Source organism: Macaca nemestrina, chromosome 19, assembly GCF_043159975.1.
Source record: "Macaca nemestrina isolate mMacNem1 chromosome 19, mMacNem.hap1, whole genome shotgun sequence".
NCBI lineage: Eukaryota > Metazoa > Chordata > Mammalia > Primates > Cercopithecidae > Macaca > Macaca nemestrina.
Window position 1 is genome coordinate 4,200,215 of NC_092143.1, and position 16,719 is coordinate 4,216,933.

General features: G+C 47.4%; 1 protein-coding gene across 4 annotated transcripts in view; it reads left to right on the plus strand.

Moving 5' to 3' along the window:
* LOC105489309 (uncharacterized) overlaps window positions 1-16,719 on the plus strand; it is a 201,544-nt gene that overhangs the window by 99,132 nt on the left and 85,693 nt on the right. The window contains exon 3 of one of the 4 annotated variants that reach the window (XR_011616736.1): window positions 1,521-3,180. The exons of the other annotated variants lie outside the window; for them this stretch is intronic. The gene's annotated coding sequence lies outside the window, so the exon portion shown is untranslated. Of the gene's footprint in view, window positions 1-1,520; window positions 3,181-16,719 lie in introns of those variants that run through there. 4 annotated transcript variants of the gene reach the window in all.

Consider the following 16,719-nt stretch of genomic DNA (forward strand, 5'->3'; position numbering starts at 1 on the left):
AAAATGTTAACTCGTTTAACACATCTCTGATAACCTCCCACTTGGTATCACATCTTCTGGGTGCTTGGGACGTAACCCTACATGAGAAAGAAATGGGGGCACTTGGATTCTCGCTGAGGGACACAGTTGGTGAATAATAAAGGCCACAAATAGATATGCTGTAGAGTGTCAGAAGGTGTTGGGTTGATGGAGATCAGAAATTGAGTCAGGAAAGGGGCTGAGGAGTGTGACAGCACTGTTAATGGTAGGGTGGTCATAGAGGGCTCTGTGAGGTGGTAACTCATGCAGAGAAACTTGAAGGAGGAAAGGGAGGTGAGCACATGAGTATCCAGCTGGGGACAGAGAAAGGAGAGGCCTTCCAGGCAGCAGGAAGAGCCAGTACAGATGCCCCAGCAGCAGTGTCCTTGATGTGTCCTCGGACCCAAGGATCCCGGTGTGGAGGGAGCTCAGGGAGAGAGGGCAGAGGGATGGAAGATGGCCTAGAAAGTGATGAGAGTTCATAACAAGTGGGGCTTTTCTTTTTCTTTTCTTTTTTTTTGTCATTGTGAAGATTTTGGATTTTTTTTATTCTGAATGAAATGGGAAGCCATTGGAAGGTTCTGAGTGGAGTAGAGCTGTGGAGTGATGGGAAGCCATTGGAAGACTTTGAGTGGAGTAGAGTTGTGGAGTAAAATAGGTATTGAAAGGGTCCCTTTAACCACCTACTGTGCTGAGTCTAGACTGGGGATGGGGGCGAAGATGCAAGCAGGGAAGGCAGTGAGAAGGCAACAGCAGCAAGCCGGGAGAGAGGGCTGGAGATGCACCCAGGGTGTTGGAAGGGTAGACGGTGAGATGGGATAGGATCCCTGGATACACGTTGAAACAGAGTCAACTTGATTTGCTTGTGGACTTAAGGAAGGGCGACAGAAAGAAAGGAGCCAAAGATTATGCACAGGTTATTTTATTTTTCCCTGTGAAACTTAAATAATTGAATTTCTTTCAACTTAGGAAAGTCTGTGTGAGGAGCAGGTTCGGGTTGGACACCTTCAGTCTGCAAATCAGATATTCCCATGGCCATGGAGGGTCGGCAATGGGCTAAATGCACCTAGAATTCGGGAGAAATGTCAGGGCTAGAGAGAGAGATTTGGAAGCCACTGGCCTTTAAATGACATTTAAACCCATTGAGATGGGACTGGAAGGCTAAGAGGGTAGAGTAGACACCAGAGCACTAAGGACAGGGCTCTGGTGAATTTCAGCATTAAGAATTCCAGGAGACACAGGGGAACTGGCACAGGGGTCAGGAGGAAGTCAAGACGGTCAGTGGACTAGAGGGTGATGACAGCAGGTGACCGGAAGTGCCTATTTGCTCTCATGTCTGGTGGGCCATGGGCTAGGTACAGACTTGTGCCTCCATCCACAGGCAGGCTTCTCTAGGGGATAGAAAATTGCCACTAAATTATCAGGTAAAGAACTCACTGCCGAGGCTGCCAAGATCCAAATTGTCTGGGGGTTTGAACTGATCACCACCATCTTGAATTTAGTTCCCAGGAGGCCAAGGAACTTGTGGAAAGTACACAGCTTGCAGAATAACCTGCCGCCCCAGCTGCCCACGGGGGGCCTTCACGTGCCACTGTGGCCCCAATACAACCTGGACGTTTGAAGACATAGACAATTAAATGAGGTCAGGATCACAGCGAAAGCTTCACGTTGAAGGCCCGTTTCACAAAATGATCCACCTATGGGGCTGTCACAGATGTCAAGGAGAGGGTTCCCTCCAGGGGAGGGAATGCATTAGGAAAATGCCTCACTGGAAATATTGTCAACATCCTGACAGGTGCGTGCAGGGGCCAAATACAATAGACACGGAAGGAGAGATGCCTTGTTCTCAGGGACAAAGCCCCTTTCTTGTGATTGCCTAAAGAACAGCGCTAAGGTGGGGGCCGAAACATCCAAAGGTGTTTCTTGGGTTTTACGACCCTTAGAAGAAAGGGCCTTCACGAGATGCCCTCGCTTTGTGCTGGTCTCCCACAGAGAAGGCTCACCAATTTTCAGATTCTCAAATTCCCCATGAAAGAAGTTATTTTTGTCAGAGAGGGAATTGTAAGTGGGTCCTTGAAGTCAAATCCACCATTGTTGTTCTCCTTTGACCTGGCCCTGCCAGCGACGCTGCAGGAAGATGTGATTGAAGAAGGGGCAGGAGATCCTAGCGCAGGAGCCTGTTTGTCTTAGAAGAAAGCAGTTTGGTAATGATTTTCAATTAGAAAAGTTTTATTGGAGAGACTTTATCCTCCTTCACCTACTTAGAAACTTCATGGAGTGTGGGTGAAACCAACAGTCAGGGGGAATAGGAATCCTGCTTTTCCACTGAACACAAAATCGCCTGCAATTTCTATGACTTTCTTATGCGCTCTAAGTAGGGTCGATTATTTTGGTAACCACTATTTTGCCCCAGGACTTGAATAGCAATTGTATTTGCTCATTGTTCCATTTAGAAAAAAAAAATGCATTGGCTGAAATTGTTTCTGTGTTTCAGAAGAAATAAGTGCTTCAGACCTGGGAATTGTTTGTGGCTGATTAAGAAATCGCTTAGATGCCTGAATTAATCTGTGTGGTGTCTGCTAGGTAGGCACGCTTTTATAAATCTTTATAAACCTTAGTCCTGAGTCTGCGGCCCCAGCGCACAGCCTGTATCGGGGTGGTGGCCTCCTCTGGCCTTTGCTCTTGGCCAGCTTATCCCAGGAGGAGGGACCATAAAACCAGGGGGATGGCAGGCTGTCCCTGCTCTGTCATCACTGGTCAAAACACTGGGGCTTGACCTTCTTCTGGTGATTTACTCCTACGTGTCTTCAGAGCTGAGTTGTGGGCCTTGTGCGCCATTCCCTGGTGCCGGGCTGCCCGTGGGCTGGCCCTTCTCTCTCTTGGTGCCTCCCTTGCTGATTCTCAAATCTCTGAACTGGCTTGGCTACTTAAATTTCCACCACCTGCTACCTTCTCTACCCAGCCTGGGATGATACCGCAAAGGCTCGGGTTGCCTTTCTCCCTCGCCTCTGCTACCGCCTGCCTCTCTCTGCCAGGCTCTGCCTCCTCCCTGCCTGTGTCTGCACTAGCTTGTGTCACCACCCCACCACACCTTGTTCTTTCACCCACTGGGTTGCTGACCAGTACCTGGTGTGATGTTCCCACCACAGTCACATTGTATGATGCCACCTTCAGCCTCACCTATAATGTTTGGGGTAGTGTATTCCATGGCCTACAATGGCTGGGAGAAAAACGCTGACAGGTGGCCCTGGCTGGGCATGGCAGGAGTGGTAGACACCGTGTTGGGGAGGAAAGAACACGATTAATCTAAAGGAGACAGAATCTGGGGCTTTAAAAATGTTTCCCAAGTAGGAAAGTTGATCTACCTTGTCAGAAAAAAAAAATAATAAATCGTAGCTCACACATAGATGAGGCTTTTTATGTCCTAGGCCCTGTTCTACATCCTTTATTCCTATGAATTCCTCTGCTGGACACAGCAACACTGTAAGGTAAGTATTTTTGTGGTCTTCATGCTGTCTGTAAGGCAAGCATAGGCAGCCTGAGGAAGTCACCTGAAATTACACATCTAGGGTTTGGTTGCCCTGGGATTTCACCCCAGGCCGTCTGGCTCCAGAGTGCCTTTCCAAGCCCTACCCTCTGCCAGGCTTTTCAGAGAAGTCAAGTATGAGTATTTATACGAAATCTAGCAATGTTTGAACAATGTCTACATATTTGAACTAAAAGATGAAACAAAACATGGCCGACCATGCTAGGTCCATGGGCCCTGGGTTGCTATTTGGGTCCTAAACCATGAGGGTCAGTCCACAAGAGAATCAGTGCAACTTCCAGTCTTCAGCCTCATACATGTGGTGCAGAGGAGGACTCTGCACTTGCCTCTACCTCTCTAGCTCTTCTCCTGTTAGGCCCGGCACGGGCAGCCCCTCTCTGAGGCTGGTCTTCATGTGGTGTCTATGGAGAGTCAGTAGAAGCCCTGGGCAACCCCCTCTCTGTGAACTGCTGATCCAACAGAGTTCCAAGGAAGCTTCTGTTTGCTCATGATTTGTCCCCTGACATCCTCCACCAAGACCTGCAGACATCAACATCTCTTACACGTCTACTTTTGGGTGCTGAATTGTGGTGTCAAAGTGCACAGTCCACCTAGCAGAACGGATTTTTTTGTCTTGTGTCTGTCTAAAGCTTCTTAGAAAATGGTTTCCCTATTATTTGAAAAAGAGCAGTGAGTCAATAAGCAGCTGTTACCATTATAGACTCCCCCAGTCATAGGACTATTAGGATAAGCCCCAGTTCTGTTACTTCAGAAGGTTAATTATTGGAGGTTAGCAGACACTTCTCAGGCCCTTTAAAGAAACAAAGCCAAAAAGCAATACAAGAGCAGACCCACTTCAATCAGCCCCTCAGCCCAGCCTGACTGAGGCCCCTCCATAGGGCCCTCCACTGGGGTCTGATGGGGAGGCACACCATGTATCAGACACAGGCTCTATGGGGAGTGAGTTGATGAACAAAGAACAAGCCACGAAACTGCAGAAGGAAAGTTAAATGCCTCACTGACCCTGAGGACCCTGAGTAAAACGAGAACTTAGAGAAGTCCGAGGTCCGTGCGAGCTTGGCTTACCGTGAGGGTGGAACGGCTTCTTGGAGGAATAGGATTGGCGGGACTTTTCCAAGTTGAGAGGAAAAGGCTATTTCTGCGGCTGTGGGGTGGCCAAGTTCAGAGAAGGGGCCGGGGCTTCCAGAGCCCTGCTACCCCTTGGGGAGCCCTGCCGTGTTTGCGTAGAACCTTGTTTCAGTGCTTTTGTCACATTGCAGAGCTTTCCCATTTTGCAGATACAATTCTCTGCATCTGAGTTTCTCCAGTTAACTTACACAAGGCCACGCGGAAGAAGAAAGACCATACAGAGTGACAGTTCCCCCAGTGGGGTCGAGAATGAGCCAAGACATCCATGTGTGTCTGGGCTTTGCGGGAGGCGCCTGGCCTGGTAAACGTGGGTGCTGAGTGGGGAGGAGTGGGGGAAAGCTTGCCGCTGGTGTGGAACCAACTCCCGGAGGGTCTTAAAGGCAGGTAGAGGGGTTTGGATGTGTACTTTTGAGAAGACAGACATGAAACATGTTTAAGAAAGATGCACCCATGGTATAAACATGATGGGGAAAGAGAAGGTGTGAGGTTTGGAAGACAGAGAGGAGGAAATTATTGTGATATAGACGAGGAGATGCTTTGGGCCTGCAATGGTGATGGAAAAGGAGAAGTAGCCAGAAGACAGAAGCTGGTGACACGCTGGGTGCAGGGACTCACTGAGGGAAGAGTGTGAAGGGTGAGTCCCTGGACAGCTGAGCAGGGATGGGGAGTCCACTTGTCAGGGAAGTGGGAACTGCAGATGCTGTGTGCCTGCTCCCCTCCACCTGGCTGCCCCTGGAGTCCCCACAGCCAGACCCCATCCACTGCACGGGATCTCTCCTCTAGGGGGTTCTCTGGCCTAGCATGGAGAGGTTGGAGATACAAAGGAGTAAGGCTCCAGGAGCAGCCCTCAACCCGAGGGTGGCAGTTATTAGATGCCAGCCCAAGTGTGTAGGCCTTTCCTCCATGGTCAACTCAGAGGGGCCCCGGGAGGGGTCACCTCCTTGTTCACGTGCCACTGGCTGCCTTTCCCTTCCCCACTCACTCCTCTCCTCCCTCCCTTGCTTCCTGGGATCCTAAGTCCTGTCTGAGAGTCTGAATTTGGAAGAACCCAGTCTAAGAAGAGCTCCTGGGAAGGCATATACAAATCTGTGTTCAGGGAGGAAAGAGAAGTGTGTTTTAAATTTACCAGAGGCGTTTCCTGCTTTAAAGAAGGTGGTAATGATTTTCTATTCACCATGGATTTCCTTCCCTTTCCCTTCCGTCCTCTGCTGAGCCAACGCAGGAGTGGAGAGGGAAGGTACTTCCTGAAGACATGGTGGTCTTACGCTTAGAGTTGTTATCCAAGGGAATTTAGATATTTTTTAAGTAAGTGACATAATGTTTTTCTTTTAAACTGATTCCAATATCAAAAAAAATTCATTCACCTTTGGGTTCTGTATCGTGCAATGCCTTCAGAGACAAGCAACGTAGGACTTTAATGTTTGAGTTCCGGTGTGTGTCTAACTCTGGTAGGAATGAGGAAACTATGCTTTCACCGGATCAAGGAGCACGGCGTTTAGAGGCCCTTCCATGGCACCCCTATATGATGGCTCTGGGTACACGATGTTTGCTGACTAGTATGTGTGCTATATGGAGTTGATGGTGTTGTCTGCCTCCCTTTAAAAGGTAGTGTCTTCAGAGAGGGAAAGGGATTAACCAATGTGGGAAGTGTGAATTCATGTTGGGTTATTTTCTCTTCTCCGCTGCTTTTATTGGAATGTTTTCTGCTCGTCAATGTTCTGGGAGAAGCGTGGAGCTAGTTTATTAGTACTTTTTGAAGCTCCTAGTCAGAATCTGGAGATTTCATAACTTCAAAGTCAGATTCAATTAGACACAAGAGAAGTTAAATTGACTTAAAATTTGGCTGGGGATTTCTTTTAACAATAATGGTGTGTGTTTAAGATGTCTGTTATAACAGATACAGCCTTAAACTACACATGTTGTCTTTTTCTCCATAGATATGGGTGTGTTATTTTCTCTAAACCAAAATATGAAATAATTGAATAGTGGTCGGAAAGTGCTGACAACGCTTTTATCAGACTCATCCTGTGTATTGAAGGGCTTGGAGTCCCGGCTGACATGTTCTGTTTGTGCTCCTGATCACACCAAAGATCATTAGTATAAATGAAAGGAAGGACACTTTCAGCTTTTGGTTACTAAGTCAAAACAGAGTGTGTTTTGAATGTGGAGTGACGAACATGGACATTTTAAGTAAAATCACTGACTTTGTGGGTGCCTGTGTGTACACAGGATGTCAGTTTCTGAATGAACATTTGCTTTATGAGTGCATCGGAGACCTCCAAGTTGGGTCATTTCTAGATGGGAAATACCTTCTAAATAGAAAATACCTTCTCTCTCCACTCCCGCATTGGCTCAGCAGAGGACGGAAGGGAAAGGGAAGGAAATCCGTGGTGAATAGAAAATCATTACCACCTTCTTCTAAGCAGGAAATGCCTCTGGTAAATTTAAAACACGCTTCTCTTTCCTCCCTGAATACGGATTTGCATATGTCTTCCCAGGAGCTCTTCTCTCTTAGATTGGGTTCTTGCAAATCTGTACACTCATAAGAAGGACAGAAACGACAAAGTCTCAATAAGGATTATGGAACGCTTTATCCCAGGCTATGAGGAAGGGGACACAAGAAATACGTGTGAAAGCCTCGATTTCTAATTTAACTTAATTTTTAAAAACTCAGGCCTTCAATGTTTCTTGTCGGGAAGACCCTGTCGTCTTTCAATGGTCTGCCTGTCTTTTTTCTCTCCTCTGCACTTAAATCCATTTACAACCAATACTAAGTTAGTTGTTCTTAAAACAAAATTCTAAGCAAACAACATCTACTCCAAGCCCTCCACTAATTTCCCACTGCTACTGCGTTTCACTCACACTTCAGCTCTGCCACGGGTGGCCCGCCACCACACACCAGCAGGCCACATTTTCAGTCACGCTTTCTTCCCCTGGGCTCCTGTGCTCCAGCCCCACGGGGACTGACGGTCCCAAAGCACAGTGTGCATCTTCCTCCCTGGGCACAGGCTCTGCGGCCCCTCTGCTTGCCCTACCCGCCCTCATCTCATTCTGCAACCCGGTCTTGGAGCCTGTCTGTTATGTAGATCTCAGACCGCCTCTCTGGGTATGGTCGCCTCTCCACTTTGAAGGGGCACCACACTTTGGATCACTCGTCAACTCAGCCAGCACGATTAGACCCTGTGGTATGCTGAGCCCTGGGGATGTGGAGTGGGTCCCTCATGCTTCCCACTCTGAGACACTGGAAGTCCAGGGGTGGAGACGTCACGTGAGGCATCCCTGCAGCTTTAGGGAATTGCAGCAAGCACTGCACTGATTTTGCAGGGCCCAGGCAGATGGGGATAACCCTCCTGAGAGGGCTGGGGAAGACTCTTGGGGGGGGGCGTCTAGCAGATCGTCTCTTAACAGGCAAGCTCAGTTTCAACACAAAGAGCAGGTAGGGGACAGAGAGAGACTGGAGGAGTGCAGGTGTGCAGCTGCAGTTCCAGCATGTACTCACCTGGGGGAGGGCAGACTGAGTTGGGGTTATTGATATAGATGGTGCATCTCCCCAGTGATCCTAAATTTTGAGGTCAGAGTTATGTCTGTGTGTGTGTGTGTGTTTAGCATCACTGTTAAGATGTGACAAAAAAGTCAATGAAGGAGCCTTTCATAAGCTTGACTAGAGAGTTCTCTTTGACTGCGAGGTTCATGGAGATTAACCTGAATGTCATTCCTTGCTGGGGCCGCTATGGTTTCAAGTCAGCTGGACTTGGGCAGCTGGAAGTCAGCAGATCTGAGTGGCAGATCCTACATGGTGAGCCCTGCTCTCCTGGGTCACCCTGTGGGGCTGGACTGGCTGGGATTGGAGTAGGCCTGAGTTGTAGTTGTGAAGGTGGGGCCAATGTCTAAGGAGAGCTACTCATAGATTCAAGGGGACATCTGTTGAGCCTGGGAAGGGCTGCAACCTAGATGGACAATTACTTGATGGGAAGTGGCCCCTTTGCCCGGATGCCCACAGCCACAGTCCAAGCACAATCCTGAGCATGGGTGACTCAGGGTCCTCCCTGGGGTAAATGCGCCCTGTGGTCCACCTGAGATGTAAGCTGCTGAATCCTATAGGGCTCGGCCTGTGACATGATGTCCAACTGCCTGGTACAGAACACTGTGTGTTCTGCTGGAGCTTGTGCTTCAGAAAGGTTTCACCTCCCCAGCGTCTGGGTTACCCTGATTAGGACACGGCTTCCAGCTTGCCTAGGGTTTTAGAGTGGACCAAACGCTTTCCACATAGGAGACTTCATTTCACTCCTCCATACTCAAACTGGGGGCTGGAATCAAAGTTTTGAACCTGGCATCGTGGGGCCTGGGCACAGGAATTGTCCCAGAGGGAGTTGGTTCCTTCCAGGGGTAACACGGGATGAATTTTCAGAAAGGAAGGAGAGCGTTGGCAGTGTGAGCCCTTGAGAGCTTGGGAGTAAATGACCACAGTTAGGAAACTTATCATGGTGATTTCTTATGTGCTCTTGAAAAGCTTTGTGTTATATGAAGTTCTTGCTTTCCCAAGCCTTACTGACTGCTGCCAAAAATATCTTTGGAGTGATAACGAGGAGGCTACAATCAGTCACCTCTTTCTCTCTCCCCACCCTCCCCCTGCAGGGACAGCCAGCCAGACACACAACGTATATAGAATGTTTCAACCTTGAGAAGGGACAACAGTAACTCCTACGAGGGTGGCCAAGAGGTGAACGATGACCTTCCATCTGTGTGAGCTCCGTTCCCTGTGCTTTAATGACAGGCTCCCCTCTGTGCCACCATCCGGGAGTACCTGCTGGCAGGCTCCAGAGACCAGGTTGCCACTCAGGCAGCTTGTGTGCTAAGATGTGGCCCATCAGTGTGGCTGGTTGGTCATTCCGAGCTCTTCAAATTGCGAAGAGGAAAGAAGCTGATACAAGCATCCCTTCCTCATCCCATTACCCTCCACCAGAGGCACCCTTCAGCACACATGGCATGCGTGTGTGTGTGCGTGTGTGTGCAGGTGTGTGTGCGTGTGTGCATGTGTGTGCATGTGTGCACGCGTGTGTATGTGTGTGCACATGCACGTGTGTGTGCAAGTGTGTGCACGTGTGTGCGTGTGCATGTGTGTGCACGTGTGTGTGCGTGCATGTGCGTGTGTGTGTGTGTGCATGTGTGTGCGCACGTGTGTGTCTGTGTGTGTTGCATCTATTTTAGAAAGCAGGCCTTGCAGTTTTACACATGCATACACACACGCACACACACATGCACACACTCTCATAGGTGAATTTAATTGAATGGATTTGGTTCTGTGAAGTTGTCATTTTGTGCTCATCAGAAGAAAGGTGATGTAAAGCTCGCAGAGGTGAAGCACGCATGCTTGGTCATGTAATAGGTTTGCTTTAAAAAAAACAACAACAAACCAAGCCAAATGCATTCCTACCTAACCATTTTGAAAGCCCCTTCTTTCCTGGGCTGCTTGCAACATCCTCCCCCCGCCACCAATGCTGGGCCTCTGAAGGGAATTACAATACGGTCCTTGGGCGTGGGCAGGTGTTATCCCCTAATGACAGGCATCACATTTGCACAGAAATATAAATCAAATCTAGAGGCCATTTAAAATAGGCTGCAGATGCAGAGGACGTCGACTTCCTAAGGGGCACTTTGCAAAGGAGAAAGCAGAGGGAGATGCCCCCAGAACCGCACCAGTGTCCCCAGCAAGGGTGGAGGGCGGCGGCGGAGCCCAGGGCACACCTGCCTGGCACGGGGCAGTCTTCACGCGCAAACTGTCCTGGAGATGGGAAATGCTTCATGACTCCTGTAAATGGCTTAATTAGGATTTAACCGCGAGATTTCCCCTCCCCGTGTGGGATCTGGAACAGTGTTTACAAGGTGTGTCATATCCTCCCAGCCCTCACCCACATCCCCCCACACTCCCCCTCCAGCCCCACACCTGTCCTGCTTTTAACAACCTGGTTAAATCAGCCCAAGGATTCTTCAGAGGCGAATGTATCCCGCGAAGCCTGCAATTACTGTCCCTGATTTCACTGTGAAAACTTTACAATGCCGCACTGAAAAATCTTCCTTTACCCTCCCACTCCTTCTAAGAGAACGAAAAAATCCATCAAATTAACACATCAATGAGTTGATTGTAATCTCCAGGGCTCAGTGTGGCACTCTCTAGCCTTCCAGACAGGAGGCCAGCATGATTTATCAATGCAAACCTAATAGCATCAATATGAATCTAACTAAAAATCAATATTTCATTACCAAATTGTTAGTGAGAATGAAGAAAAATTGCCGGAGTCAGAGCATTCTCTAGGGCAGGAGCATCCGGAGTTCAATGTGACAAGATGAGTGATGCGTGACTCCGGGCCTGGGAAGGACGCGGAGGACATGGGAGGACGGGCCACCGCGGCGCCCCAGGCGCGGGGAAGCGCTTCTCTGTTGCCACTGTGGCTTCTTCTTTTCTCCTTTCTTTTTAGTCCCTTCTTCAAAGGCAAGGAGCAGTGCAAGAAGGAGAAAATAAAGAAGGCAGGACCTGTAGCTGGTTCTGCAACAGGACCACCCTTGTGGGAAGGGGCAGGGTGGGCCCCTTACCACCGGGGACTCTTGGAGGACTGCCCCCTGGCATCCAGACTGGGGCTTTTCTTTCTTAAAACTCCACTGGGTGCGGCACACTCCGTTTATGTTGAACCATTTTGCAGAATATGCAGGAAAAACAAATAATGGTCTTGTAAATAAGTCCCCCAGGTTTGTGCTGAGAGTGGCAACTGGCCATTGTATGGGAAGTGGAATCTCCCCTCCCTGAAGTCGGGAAAGTCAAGGCTCTAACTCGGTCAGCAGATGTTTCTGTCCAAGCTTATAAGCAATTTATTGCCACAGTGGTTCCGTTTCTGTTACCACTCAAATATCGAAGGTCATTGGTTGAAGAGGTGGGTTATCAAACGGGAGAGAGGAAACAGCATTAAAACACGTTGAGGTGAGTAACAGGGGACGCAGCTCCACGCCACACCCTGCGTGCTCCAGGGTCAGCACCAGTCCTTGAAGGTGAAGCGCTCAGGCCTTCCCTCAAAGCTGCCCATCTGCCCTGCACACAGCACTGCATCTCAGGCTCTGGTGATGGGTTCTGAGTGAAATAACAGTGACATCTCTGAGCCCTACCGGCAGGGAAGCCCCTGGTGAGTCCTTCCCTCGCATTGGAGGAGGAGGCCACCTCGAGAGGCGCTGGCTCGGACCATCGCTGCCAGTTCCTGCAAGATGGAGACTTGATGCCACACGCGTCTTTCACTGTTCTTGTTTTTTTCTGCAACCACACCCTGGTTCTGCTTCTGTAAAACCTGATATCTATAGCTGGATGGGGAGAGGATAAGAAGACATAATCAGGTTTACGAGTCCAAATAAGACCTGGTTTCACAGATGACTTTGCATAGACTTTGTTTTAACAAAGCAATCGTTTGAGCATGAGGCAGTGTAAAACCGTGACTGGAAGCTTGGGCAGTGGAGTCAGACAGACCTCGGTGAATTCGTCAGACAGACCTCGGTGAATACCTCAGACAGACCTCGGTGGATACCTCAGACAGACCTCGGTGAATTCCTCAGACAGACCTCGGTGAATTCGTCAGACAGACCTCGGTGAATTCCTCAGACAGACCTCCATGGATACCTCAGACAGACCTCAGTGAATTCCTCAGACAGACCTCAGTGAATTTGTCAGACAGACCTCGGGAATTCCTCAGGTTTGCCACATATGGGCAGTGTGATCATGGGCACTTTTCCATAAACTTCTGTAGATCTCAGTTTTTCTGTTTGTAGGGTCATTCTGAGGATTAAATTAGATACATATGTAAAGGATTTATCACCCTCCCTCACCAAAACACAGTAAATGTCAGCTAAATATTAGCATGGCTACTGACGTTCTTTTTCTCTAGTGATGGTGATGATGGCGACAAAACACATTGATGTATTAGTTAAGTTCTTTAAATCTCCGAGTCTTCTGTTGCAGGTTTTACCTCTTCTGTTCTACGATATGGAGATATTTGTAATGTTAATGCCTTTTGCTGTATGAGAATGTTTTGCGTAGGTGTGCATAGTAAAATTGTATGTAGTATATATTTGCTGCTGTGATACAGTCTGACATTGTATCACAAAACTTGACTCTTAAATCAAGTCACAATTTAAGAGTCTTGTTGGGCACTTAGCTCATCTTTGGAAGCCCCCAACAAAATGCCTCTTCTAGGATATGTTAAGACCAGTTCTTGTCCTTGACGGTCCTGGCCTGAGGTGCACCTGGCACTTAGTCTAACACTGTCTGGGAAGCTGGCTATCTTTCTAACATTCCCTAGTGGCCTGGTGACCTAATGTTTTAACTCCTTTCTTAAAAAGAGGTTAAGAGAAATGTTGATGTTGATTAGTTTTGTAATAATTCCTCAGTCTTACAACCACTGAAATCACCAAAATCACCACCAGAGAAGTGGGCACACATTGATGGAGAGAACCACAGCGGGTCCCTGTTGGCTGATGAGGGGCATCAGAGTGCTGGATTTGTTCAGTACACATCTTGGACAACTGTGCAAGGCGTGAAGGGGTCCATTCTGACACCTTTTGTGTTGGTGGTCGGGGTCATCACTGTCATGCTCGCACACCCAGCTGCATTGCACTAACCTGTTTCCAAGGTGGCTTTCTATCTCTCCCTCCATTTGACCCTTGAGTTGAGGCTACAAGGAAGGCAGCCACTGCCATCTTCAGTTGGTTATTCCTGTAAAGGTCTTCGGGGAGCATGAGCATGTTCAGGGCTAATGTCTTCATCCATTGAGCTTTCAACTCCCTTCTGCCACATTGGCCCTGCAGACCACACTGGCCAGAGCACTGCCTGCTCCACTGCACAGTTTCCTGGCTGTCACCTTGTCAGGTGTCCCTGGCCAGTGCCAACAAGGACCTCTTCCTGCATCTGCCATCTCCCTCCACTCACCTAAGAAGGAAGTGAGGCGTTTTGCCATTCCTCTTTCCAAATATTAAAGGGTCTATGAATGCTATGTGGGGATGCTGGGATGAAAGAACTTTTAAAAAATCTTCCTGGAACTTGAACACCATTAGAGAGGACTCGGCTGCACTGTAAGTGACAGGTAAGACTGCACCCAAGGCACCATTTTCTAGACGGGCTCTGCCAGACTTCCTGCTTTGCAGCTGTCTTAGGGACCTAGGACGTTTTTCCAGGCTGCTAAACATTTTCCAGAGAGCAGGAGCTACAGCCACTAAGCCAAGAGTGCATCAGAGCAGTCATTATTTTGCATTTCTCTTTTCTTGTAACACATTTAGTTTTCTTTGGCCTTCTCCACATGTACAGATGATAGGATTATAAGAGAGTACCTCCAGAGAGCAGAAGCTGAAAGACTCTAGAAGAGAACTTTCGATTCTGGCATCATCCATGCAGAAATGGCAGAAGCAGTGGAGTATACTCTGAAGTGAGGTGGACCGGATTCTCAATTGGCCATTCAGAGAAAACGAGAGTCAACCTTGCCAAAAATAGTGAGGAGTGAGAACGGGAATCTTGGTTTCTGTTGCCAATCAAGCTTATGGGCTAGGCTGATTTATTAGAATAAGCTGTCTTGCTATTTTTCACTTCTAGTCCTTCCTTCATTCCTGCTGGATCCCACTACAAACTCCTAGGCTTTCCCAGGGTTACCATGTATGGAAAACTTCAGTTTCCAGGGAAGGTATCCCTTGAAGGCTCCTTCCAGTCGAAGCCCTCCCCTCTCATTACTATCTAATTTTTTACTGGCTCACCAGTTTCCTTCTCTCTCTCACTGTAAATATCACCATGATGATTCTCCCTCCATTCAGTTATTTGCAGTCTTGTTTGCTGGCTGTATGCCATTAGCACCTTAATATTCTAGTCTTTCTCGTGGAAGTCTAAAGTTATTACCCTTCTTCCTGGATCCTTCCTCTTTACCCTTTGATGCCCTAATGGGGATCTGATCCTCTGATCTCTTCTCGACACCACAGTCCTCGAGGAGCCTTTTCTGTAGGATGGCTGTTTTATGTTCTTTGAACTCTACTCAATAACACAAGAGCTTCAAGACACGTTTGCTTTGGGTTCAGAGACCAGGAATTAGGCTCTCCTTTGCACTCTCAGTCTAAAAACGCCTGCAGGCCTGACATGTCGGGAGGCACTTCCAACTCTAAATGCCCTTTGAAAATGATCTTCTGCTCCTCGAATTAGTGAACTCGTGCTCCTTGCTTGTTTGACCACCAGCAGTTTTGTTGCCACACTGAGCAGATGTCGCTGGGCCTTGGAAGGAAAGCTGGGATGTGCAGTTGTTCCTAAATGCCTCTCTGCCAAGGACTTCCCTGGCTTTCAGTTAATTTTTGAGAACTTTCTGCCTGGCATGTTTCAAACCCAAGGTTGTCTTCTCCTCCTCATCCTCAGAATCGCATCACTTTTTCTTGTTCTCTGCCCCTTTTCTTCACCCCGAGCCATATCCCATCTAGCCCGCTGATGGTTGTACAAGCAACCTGTTAAAAATGCTTCTTTTTTCTTTTCTTTCTCTTTTCCCTCATTCTTCCCCTTCTTATTCGTCTTTCTTCTTCCTTGAATTTAAAACATTCTCTTATTGTTTCTCTTTATCATAATTTTCATATTTCTATTATTCCTCACTCAGTTGGTTATATGTGGTATGATAAATCCTCATAAGAAGAAAACACGCAAGTTATATTGGCAGTGATCATATAACTCAGATTTTCTTACACAGTCTCCCTTTAATTCTCAGTTTCATTGACCCCATTATACATCCTGGACTGTATTGCTTCATCTGGAAAATATTTTTACCATCAGTACAGTTGACCTCCAAGGGCCCTACAAACACCATATCTTCAAAGATTAACTCACAAAGAAGTGAAAAACAATCTTATTACATTGGCTGGTGCTTTCTCAGAAGGTTCTGTCCTTATGCCTAGATCTGCTTCCTTTTAATCTCTGCTATCTTTCTTCGCTTTCTTACATTTCAGATGCAGAATGCTGTGTTATTTTGCCCAGCAATAAAGAAGAATCGTGATAGCTTTTCCAAGGTGCCTCCCCCATCCTTCGCCTATTTCAATGGATGGGATGTTTTCCAGCTGCTCACATTGCTTGGTCTTATAGTCCAGCTACGAATTTTGTTTCTCATTTTTTTTAAAATGCAGAGCATTGTATATCATGTACATTACTGTTAGCATAAAGTTGACAAGATATTGGAGGATACCATTATTGACAATTGTAAAAGACCTAGCACATGTACAATTACATGGTTGTAGGTCTCTACCTATTATTAAAATCCATTGTCCTTCAAATAAGAAGGTCTGAAATTTGGTGTTACCTCTGCCTCTGACTGTGATAGATTTTTTTCTGTCTCAATGTTTTTCTATTTTTCATTTGCCTTTTAAAATTATTAAATGGTGATATTATACCTCTTTATAGGTAATAAGTAGAACTCTGTCTATAGGATACATTGAATCGAGCACAGTTGCCCACTTCTCTCTGTCCCCTCCCTAGAATGAGCCCCATCCCTCAAGATTATCATGTCTTGCCCCTCATACTTCCAAACATTTTCTCTTTCTCCAGTTACAAAGATCTCAGTTGGTATATTAGTCCATTTTCACACTGCTGAGAAAACATACCTGATACTGGGTAATATATAAAGAAAAAGAGGTTTAATGGACCCAACAGTTCCATGTGGCTGGGGAGACCTCAGAATCATGGCAGAAGGTGAAAGGCACGTCTTACATGGCAGCAGACAAGAAAGATTGAGAGCCAAACAAAAGAGGAAACCTCTTAAAAAACCATCCGATCTCGTGAGAATTATCCATTACCACGAGAACAGTATGGGGGAAACCGCCCCCATGATTCAATTATCTCCCACCGGGTCCCTCCCACAACACATGGGAATTGTGGGAGCTACAATTCGAGATGAGATTTTGGTGAGGACACAGCCACACCATATCAGCTGGTTATTAGGGAGAACATTTTGTTCTAAACTAAATCATCCTAAGAGATACAT